At 34.6% G+C, this 10,890-nt stretch overlaps 1 pseudogene; it reads left to right on the top strand.

The window, feature by feature from the left end:
• The first annotated feature begins 9,819 nt into the window (after positions 1-9,819).
• LOC112209418 (nucleophosmin-like) lies at positions 9,820-10,657 on the top strand (annotated as a pseudogene).
• Positions 10,658-10,890: the final 233 nt, after the last annotated feature.

The following is a 10,890-nucleotide window of genomic DNA, read 5'->3' as shown; positions in this document are numbered from 1 at the left end:
CCCACCCGGAACTCGCACTGGCCTGTGAGCGCTGCATGTAGCCCCGGTTCCCACCTGCACCTCTCCCTCCACACCTCCCCACAAGCAGAGGGAGCTGGCTCCAGCCTCGGCCAGCCCAGAGAGGGGATCCCACAGTGCAGCGGCAGGCTGAAGGGCTCCTCAAGCGTGGCCGGAGCAGATGCCAAGGCCGAGGAGGCACTGAGAGTGAGTGAGGGCTGCCAGCACGTTGTCACCTCTCACAAGGCTCTCATGTCAGGCCTGAGGAAAGCCTTCTCTTGCACACCGTGCATCATGTGCACTCACAGCACAGTATTCCTCTGTAATAGAGCTCATCCCCTTGGTAGTTGCTCCTTTAAATACCTCCTCCACTTATTGTGACATTTGAAGGCAGGAACTATGCCTTTTTATCTTTAGATATTTATTGTTTGTCACAGTAACCAAGTATTTGCCTAATAAATGTTAAATTAATAAATAAATAGAACGTAAACAAAATTCCACCCAAAATCCAGAAATGCCTTCTAAAACAGTTTATCAGATATCAGAAAGCAGAAACCTCTCTAGGAATTTCAGAATAGATTATGGGAATTGGTGACATAGGTGTAGGAATGCTTAAAGAATGTAAAGGCAATACTAAGGTATTTAAGTTGAATGACTACAAGAAGAAGCTAGGATAAAACAGGGAAGAGGCAGGTTACAGAAATGATGAGTTTGCCTAAAGGACTCTGTGAAGCTGGTGCTTTGGAGCTCTGAGGGGAGCTCTATTCAATTTGCAGTGGGATTCTGAAGAAGGTGTGTTGAGGGGGTAGGGGTCCTGGTGGGTGTCAGACCTCTTTCTGAAGGGGTTGAGACCTGGTGGGACTGAGAATGCTGAGGCAGTTTACAAGTGGGTGCTTGGATGGTCCCAGGCTAAGACTCAGTTGGTGGGCATATGGCTTAGCTGATTCTTGGACTGCCAAAGTAGTGCTTCTGGTTACTGCTGGTGTCTCTGAGCGGGTGTGGTGAAGCTGGTGCTAGGATTGTGGCAGGGAACAGGGAATGGGACAAGTCCGCAGCTACAGAGGCAATGCTGGCAGGAAGTGGAGAACAGGAAGACAGACCTTTCTCCCTTCCTCAGAGCCTTCCAGTTTTCCCCCATTGCCTACCATTGGAAGATCTTAACAGGAAGCTAACTGGCAAGGGAGTGTGGGAAAAGTAGTTGGCAGAGTTTTAGCTACAACATAACAGAGTAGAATACAGAAGGTTTGAATTTTGGTAAAAGACAATAGCAAATTAACTAGCTCCTAAAATAATTATACTAAAGGTTTACTACCCATCCCAAAGTTGGATTTGTAGATCTCTCGTATCATTGACAGTGTCTATCTCTCCTTTAAGCTTCTGTCTCAGAATTTCTACAAAATATCTTGTATTTATATAACACTTTATGATTTTTCAGTGCAGTTTCACATATGTTATCTCTTTTTCAGCTTCATGACAAAATAATTATTTCTATGTAATCTATTTTTTCAGCTTAGGTCACCCTGTACTTCTTATAGAAATTTTGAGATTTTATTGTTGATTTTTTTCAATTATTATCTGAAAATATCTTTAGCCTCAGAAAATTTGCAAAAAGAGTTCAGAGATGTATTACCCCAGCAATGTATGAATGTGCCTGTTTACTCCATAGCCTTGCCAACAGGACGTGTCCTCATATTTTTAAAACTTTGCCCTTTAAAAATGGTATCTCAGTGTTTTTTAAATCTACATTTCTCTAATTATAACTGAGTTTAAACTTTTTTCATACATTGAAGGTTATCTTTATGTAGCTCATGTAAATTTTCTATTTATATCTATTTCTCATTTTTCTACCATTTTTTTGGATCTTTGTCCCTCAATTACTAAGAGTTCTTTATATATTGGGGATTTTATCCCTTTGTTTGTGGTATAAGTTGCAAATATTTTCTACCAGTTTGTTCATTGCTTTTCGAATTTATTTATTGTGTTCTTTACCATGAAAACATGTATTTTCTTTTAAAATTTTTATACAGTCAAATTTATCAATCTTTTCTTTTATTATCTCTGAATTTGGAGTTAAGGTTGGATAACCTTTTATTACCTTGAGGTTAAAGAGGAACTCTTCCATATTTTCTTATAGTATTTGTGTTATTTCAATTTTTATATTTAGATTGCTAATCCATTTGGAGTTTATTCTTATGTGTGGTGCAAAGTATGGATGTATTTTTCCCTTTTTCTAAATGACTGCCAAATTGTCCCTGCACAATTTATTAAAATGTTCATATTTTTGCTGGTGATTTAAGATGCCATCTTCATCATCTTCTAAGCTTCCATATGTATTTGGGTCTAGTTTGGGCTTTCTCTGGTGTTTCACTGGTCTATTTTTCTTCATGAGCCAATACTAGGTACTATGCTGTTTTAATTATAGAGACTCTATATTATGTTTTATTATTTGATTGGGCAGTCTCCTAGTCCCCACTCATAGTTCTTTGTCCACGTTTTCATGAATATTTCTGCATGCTATTTTTCTCTATAAATTTTAGTATTAACATCTCTAACTCCGTAATATGCTTATTAGTATTTTTATTGCCATTGCATTACATTTATAAATTAATAAAAGGAGAATTAACATCTTTATAATGCTTCATTTTCCTATCTAAGAATAGGGAATTATATCCCATTTGTACAAATCTTACTTTGTGTCCTTTCGGCACGTTAAATTTTCTTCTTTCAGGTTTTGCAATTTCTTAAGTGTTTTCTAAGTATTTGATATTCTCTGTTGCTATTACAAATGAAAGTTTCTCTACCTGTATAGCTCAACTTGGTTATTATTTATTTAATTTTTACATCAATTTTATATCCTGTTACCTCAATTAATTATTTTTGTTTTGAGTTAGTTTTATGCTTGATTCTTAGATTTTCTAGGTGTACTCTTATCTCATTTGCAAATAGTTTTACTTCTTTCTAAACCCGTCATATGCCTCTATTTCTTTTGTCTAATTGCATTAGCTAATATCTCTGTTACAATGTAGAATAGTAGTGGAGAGAGTAGGCATATTTGTAGGCATATTTGCCTTGTTACTGATATTGGGGAAATATCTCCTATGTTTCTCTACTAAACCAGACACTAGCTTTAAAACTAAGATATACACATTTTACAATATTAAGAAATATTGCTCAATTCCTGTTTTTGAGTTTTATTTTTTATCATTAATGGGCATTGGATTTTGTCAAAGACTTTCTTAGCCTCTGTGGTGACAGTCATATGATTTTTTCCATAGATTTATTAATGTGGTGTATGATATTAATGGATTTTCTAATATTGGACCACCTTGCATTCTTAGAATAAATCTACTTTGTCATTGTGTACTATTTTCAATATCTGGTGTTGGATTATGTTTGCTAGTGTTTTACTTAGTAATTTTTACATATGACTATATGAGAAATATTGGCCTGTAATTTTCTTTTTCAGTCTTTATCAGGTTTAGGTATCAGTGTAAAATTTGTTTCATAAAAGGACTTTGAAATTTTCCCTTCCTGTTCTCTGGAATAATTTATAGAGCATTGGACATTTCTGGTCTTTGAAGGTTTGGCAGAATTATCCTCTAAAACCATTTAAGGTTTTTGCGTGTGTGTGTGTGTGTGTGTGTGTGTGTGTAGTAGTTCTTGTTGTCAATTGAATAGTGACCCCCAAAAGGATATGTTCAAGTCCTAATTTCTAGAATCTATGAAGATGACCTTATTTGTAAAAAGAGTCTTTGGGTCTTTGCAGATATGATTAAGGTAAGGATCTTAAGACAGGATCTTGGATTAGAGTGGGCCCTAAATCCAATGGCAGGTGTCCTTATAAGAGACAGAAAATGATAGAAAACACAGACAGAGAAAAAGGCCATGTGAAGATGCAGGTAAAGATTAAAGTTAGGCTACCACAACCCAAGGACTGCCCAGAGCCTCCAGAAGCTAGAAGAAGCAAGGAAGGATTCTTGCCTAGAAACTTCAAAAGGAGTGTGGCCTTGCCAACCTTTGATAGTAGATTTATGTCTACAGAGTGAGATAAAAAATTTTTGTTTGAAATTATCAAGTTTGTGAAAATTTCTGACAGCAGCCTTGGAAAACTTATACAGTTTCTTAATAACTGTATTAATTGTTTGGAGATTGGTCTTTTAAAGATTTCTAATTCTAATGAGGTGAATTGTAGTAGTCGGCATTTCCCTAGAAAATTATCTATTTTATCCAAGTTTTAAAATGTATTTGCGTAGATGTCGGTAAGTTATTCTTTTCTGATTAACAATTTTTTCTTGTTTACTTTTCCGTTGACATTTCTTGTTTCTTATGATTTCTTTTGTTTCTGTTGATCAATTTAGGTAGTGGTATCTACATTTTTAATTTTTTAAAAAATCCATATTTTTGATTAATTTTCTGGATGTACTATTATTACATACTCTGCCTCATTATTTTCTTTTTTCCTTTATTATTTCCTTATGTTTTCTTTTGGCTACTTTGTTACTCTGCTGTTCATTTTTTAGTTTTTTGAAATGGGAAATAAATTCATTTATTTCAGTTATTTTATTTTTACTGACAAAAGTATTTAGTATTATAAGTTTTTCTTTAATCACCACTTTAAATATATCCCATGGATTCTGGTATGTACTGTTTACATTGTCATTGTCGTTATTTTCACCTAATGTTGTTTAATAGAAGTTTTTTGTTGTTGTCATTGTGTGTGTGTGTTTTAATTTTTGTGTGGAAAGACCTGTACTTGAAAACGTGAGTAAAATGTACCCAAGTCCCTAACCCACATCTTATCGTATGTACAATGACTTTCCTGTGACCTCTCAGGGTTCTAGAAAAGAGCTAGCCCAAGGTAGGTTAGCAACACTCAATCTGAGAAATACAAGTGTTTAGGAAATTTCATCTGTTGGGTCCAGAAGTAAAATATTAGGGAGTGAGGCAATTGGTCCCATTTCCTCTTCTTTATTTTCAGCTGTATCCAAATAAATACACTTTTTTAATGCTCTTCTTTTCATACTGCCCATTGTGAAATATTTTGATTAAAACATGTAAGTAGACTATGTAAAAACTGAAACAGGCTAGACTCGAACTACAAAAACTAGCTCAGAAGCCAATTCTACACCATAAGTTTATTAAATTGATGCAACTTTTTTTACATTAGAAATTAGTTTTTCAGGAATCTACAGTTGAATAAAGAGTAAGAATATTAGAAACTATTTTGGTATGACATTTTACATATTAAAGTGTCTAATTGAGTAAGTTGTATGACTTTATAGATTCACTAGCTTAGCTGTAATTTTGATATTTAGATGACATATAAAACCAATAATAGATACATTCAAGGATACAGAAGATATCTTAGGAAATTTTCACTTAATCCTAAATTTGAAATCTTTAATTAAATTATTTGAGAATATCATCTGGCTTTTCTTTTGTTATCACCATAAGAGGTACTGTTGCTCTTAAATAATACCTTTCCTGATTCCTAACATACAGTATGAATGTTTGAATGTTGGTCTAATTTATTTGAGATTAGTTCTAAATGAAGTAAAAAAATTAAATAAGGCTGATTTATTAAAGCGCTTAAAATATAGTATGAAATAAATCAAGTCTCTGAATTCTTATGCTTAGATAGAAAAGCAGTGTAAGTAAAAATAACATCCTAGGCCTATTGAAGTATCATTACAATATTGTAGGTATTGAATGGACATGGTGAGTGGAATGAAAATAGTTCAAAATCCCCTTTGAATAAAAATCAATCAATGACATATTTAGAGACTGCAAAATTGAAAAGAATAATTAGTAATGTCTGTTGAAACTCAAAGTTTAAGATGAGTTTCAATAGCAAGTTCATCTTTGATTGCTTAATAGGAATTTAACAGGTTAGTAGCATTCTCAGTAGTAATGTGCAGTTGGATAATATAACTCAAACGTAAACCCCCTAGAAAGCGTTGAACAAAATAAAAAAAATATACTCCATTTTATAAGTAAAATCAACTGCTCAATAACTATGCCAGATTTATAATTTAGAACATATAATTGGCCATTAATCAAGTATAGCACAACAGTTATTGTGTATTTTAAATAAATGCTGAAAGAGAATAGTTAAACAAATCATCTAAAGTTTATTTGGATGGTTCATGGGATTTGGAAACTGAGAACTGAAATTTATAATGTAGGCTCTTTAAACCTAATTCCTGCATTGAATTGTGTTGGTAGAACCACGTAAATGTAAGTTTTGGTCAGAGAAGGGTGATTAAACCTGCAGTTTCTAGATGAAATTGAGAAAGGAAACAGAATGAAATCTATCTCTACATAAACACATCATGCTTTTTATTAACAATACTTCCACTATACAGGATAAACTAGGAAGATTTGTAATACGTGAATCCTAGTATTCAGTAAAAACAAGAAAAATGCAAATCATAATCCAGGATTTTACTAGGATAAATGAGAGATTATTTGGTTGAAAGGACTGTTGTGTGGAAGATGAGGAAGAGAAATAAAAGTTCCAAATAAGAACTCCAAGAGACATGAAGAGGCAGTGGGGATGTTATTTTCAACTTGTCACCTTCAACTCTAGGAATATACAGGGACAATGGGGAAAGCAGACTAAGCGATGGTAGTCTCCTTGTCAATCTGACAGAATCTCATTTACATTTCATTAGGATGAGTTTGCACATTGGTGTTTGGAAGTTTCCCAGTAGTTATTTCACTATCTTAGGTATATATATATATATATATATATAATTTATATTTACATACTTTTCTAGAAACTCCTGAAAATTATCACGCTATCTGATATTTTGAAGAACTGAACTATTTTCTGAAATTTTCTGATGATTTCTTCTCTGTTAACACAATTCTATGACTTGAACATTTGTTAGTTCTCGGTGGTGCACAAGAATGTCAGTGAGTCGCTAAATTGCTCTAGAAACATTCAAGCTTGGAAGATCTCAATTCTATGAGGCCAACACTTCCCAGAACACCTAATTTTATCTAAAGTACAAACCAAATATCTCCCACATAACCATTAAGAATGTTAACAGAGAAATTCTAAAATCATATAAATCCTTTCATTCTCCATTCTTTAAACTTCACTAGTCATCCACTTCATCCACTTCAGAAATTGTCCAAAAACTGTGCTGTCTTCTGCCAGAGAATTAAAAAAAATAAGCAGAGGAGAGTTATGCCTTTAACAAATATTTACTGAGAAACTACTATGTGGCAAGAGTATAGGATGGTGTTTAAATATTATTTTAATTCTTCATAAAACCTCCAGAATGTATGCTTCAAAGTTTTGTGACAGAGGAAAGAATCCTGTGAAAAACAAAAACAAAAACAAAAACAAAAACAAAACATTAAATCCATATCCAATCTGGCTAAGTCTGCTTTTGGGAAAACAGTGACAATGCATCTGAAACAAAAGTAAATTTACCAGATGCCCCAAAACAACAACAACAAATTTTTAAAAATCAATTTTTGAACCTTTTAAAGAAATTTTTGCTCTGTTTTCCAGTATTCCAATATTGTATTCAAACTTACTCATATTTTATATAAATTTTGAATTGTCACTTAGTTTTTAAAAGGCAAAAGTCATGTTCACACTTTAAGGATTTTTATAAAATCCAGCTTCATCATAAAATATTTCTATTTATGAATAGGATTTTGGTTTATTTAATCTTTCTTTCATTTTCCCTTGCTAACAACCTTTTTTTACCATATTGAAAATATATATTTGTCATATTAATTGAATATATTAACACCTCACGGTCATCTGACTTACAGAATCAGCAGAGTAATTTATAAATTAGTCCTTTCATATACTCTTGTCTTCTCAGTGCTCTTTTAATATTCTGGTGCCAGAGAACTATTAATGTGTTTGTTCATTCCTTCATTTATTCATTCTCTCGTTTATAATGTAGACTCTAAAGGAAATATCTGTTTATTGTTTTCTTCTAAGACTTGCAGCTGTCTCCTCTGCTTAAAACCCAATAAAGAATCTGGACTGGGGACTAATCGAAGCAGGCTTTCTATACATGGTGAAAAACTGCTGCATTTAAAACTTGGTTTCTGCTAGCAGTCATGTATTCTTTTGTATGAACTAGAGAAATGGACAGAGAGTGTATAAATGAAAGAAATGTGACAAGAAGAGAGATGGAGGAAGAACCTTGGCAGCATTCGGTTCCCAGGTTTCAGTTGAACCTGACAGCCCACTCTATTTCTGCTGTTGGAACTGTGAAAAGTCTCCGTTTCTTTTCTATAAATTCGCGTACATTGAACCTAGCCTCAATGTGGAGCCTCTTAATTGTAAGTAATTCACTTCTAACCAACATAATTTAATTTTATTAAATGAATGTTACTGAATTTCTAATGGTAATGGGCTATGTAGTAGGCTCTGGGAAACAAAGATAAATAAGACATTACCCCGATTGCAAGCACCCTTAACTTACCCAAATGCTCGCAAGCACAAGGGAATGCAGACAGCATATCTTAAACACTGGTGAATTTCTCATAATACCTAAAAAAGTCAATAGGGGTCTCTCAAGATTCACTGAACCACTTTTCACAATGAATTTCCAAAGTATTTATGAGCTTATACATTTTCTTTTCATAATAGGTTACACTAAGCAATTATATGGGAGTGAGTGAGGTGGATTTTGCTTTACAGTGCCAAAACATTTGCCATCTTCTGAGATGCTGAAAATATCTTCTCCATAATATAAGAGTTGAACTTTCCATTTCAAATATAGAATCATCATTTGAACGATTGTATTAGTTGTTACTGAGGGGACTGCAGTATACCCATGCAATATTAGAAGGCTGTAAGACAAGAGATTCCCACACAAGGCACTTGTGTATATACCAAGACTAAAGGACAATTAATCTGTAAGAAATAGAAAAACCTAGATTAAAATGAAAATGTTGCCCATATTCCTGTTGACAATATTGACAATATTCTCATTGAAAGTAGAATGAATGGCTTTTTCTTTATCCCTCGTTTGAGTAACTAGGGTTATGTTAAGAAATTTTTAACTGGTGAACAGAGATTAGTTCTTGACCTTAAAAATATTTTGCTGATTCCTCTTATACAATTAGTCCCTTTGTCTGAAGCTGCAAGTATGCTATGTGTTCAAGGTCAGCTTAAATGTATTGTCAAGTATAGATGATTAGCCATCTAGGTGATTAAGGAAAATAAGTTAATGAGACTGGTTACGTGATGTCCCCTGAGATAGGAATCTGGTGAACCAGACATGTGTCTGTATTAGTTCGCCAGGGCTGCCATAAGAAAATACAATAGATTGGGTGGCTTAAACAACAGAAATTTATTTTTTTCATAGTTTTGGAGGCTATAAGTGTGAGATCAAGGTGTTAATTCTTTTGATGTCTTCTGAGGCCTCTCTCCTTAGCTTATAGATGGCCTTTTTCCCTATAGCTTCACATGGTCTTCCCTCTGTGCATGTTTGGTATTTGTGTCCTAACGTCTTCCTACAGGGACACCAATCAGATTAGGACCCACTCATATGACATCATTTTACCTAAATTACCTTTTTAAAGATTCTAGCTCCAAAAGCGGTAACGTTCTGATGTTCTGGGGTTAGGACCTTAGCATATGAATTTTGGAGGGATACAGCTCAGTCCATAACCATAACAGACAGCTTAACTATATTGCCATCTACAGATGATTAGTGGGTAGCTTATTGAAAAAAACAGGTTAAGCCCTGGTGTGATTCTGTCCTGAGGAGCTGTTCTCTGGAGCAGTAGTTGTTTATCTCTGTCCACCTTCTCTCCCACCTAAGTGAGTGCCACCACCCCATGGAAGATTCAATGGACATGGCAATGAGCCCCGTGAGGCCTCAGAATTATCTTTTTGGTTGTGAACTAAAGGCCGGCAAAGATGATCACTTTAAGGTGGATAATGGTGAAAATGATTACCAGTTATCTTTAAGAATGGTCAGTTTAGGGCCCTGTGGAAAAGATGAATTGTGCATTGTTGAAGTAGAGGCAGAGAATTATGAAGGCAGTCGAATTAAGTAACACTGGCAACTTTGAAAATGTCTGTACAGCCAACAGTTTCCCTTGGGGGCTTTGAAATAACACCACCCATGGTCTTACAGTTGAAGTGTGGTTCAGGGCCCGTGCATATTAGTAGCTGTGGAGGAAGATGCAGAATCAGGAAGTGGAGGACAATGTAAAACTCCTAACTATATCCGGAAAGCGATCTTCCCCTGGAGGTGGTAGCAGCCTTCCACAGAAAAATGTAAAACTTGATGCTGCTGAAGATGATGGTGATGATAATGAAGACGATGATTTTGATGATGAGGAAACTGAAGAAAAAAATTCAGTGAAGAAATCTGTAGAAGATATTCCAGCCAAAAATGCACGAAAGTCAAATCAGAATGGAAGGACTCAAAACCATCAAAGCTAAGATCAAAAGGTCAAGAATCGTTCAAAAAACCAGGAAAAAACTTGTAAAACACCAGAAAGACCTAGTTCTGTAGAAGATATTAAAGCAAAAATGCAAGCAAGAATAGGAAAAGATGGTTTTCTTCCCAAACTGGAAGGCAAGTTCATCAATTATGTGAAAAATTGCTTCCAGGTGACTGATCAGAAGACTATTCAAGATCTCTGGCAGTGGAGGAAGTCTCTTTAAGAAAGCAGTTTAAACAGTTTTCTAAAAACTTTTCTTTAAGTTTAGGGGTACATGTACAGGATGTGCAGTTTTGTTACATTGGTAAATTGGTGTCATGGGGATTTGTTGTACAGATTATTTCGCCACCAGGTATTAAGTCTAGTACCCATTAATTACTTCTCTTGATCCTCTCCCTCCTCCCACCTTCCATTCCAATAGGCCCCAGTGTATGTTCCCCTCCATGTGTCCATGTG

The sequence above is a fragment of the Pan troglodytes genome, chromosome 5 (assembly GCF_028858775.2).
Source record: "Pan troglodytes isolate AG18354 chromosome 5, NHGRI_mPanTro3-v2.0_pri, whole genome shotgun sequence".
NCBI classification, from domain to species: Eukaryota; Metazoa; Chordata; class Mammalia; order Primates; family Hominidae; genus Pan; species Pan troglodytes.
The sequence above is the reverse complement of the archived record's forward strand: the minus strand, read 5'-3'. Positions and strand labels throughout refer to the sequence as shown.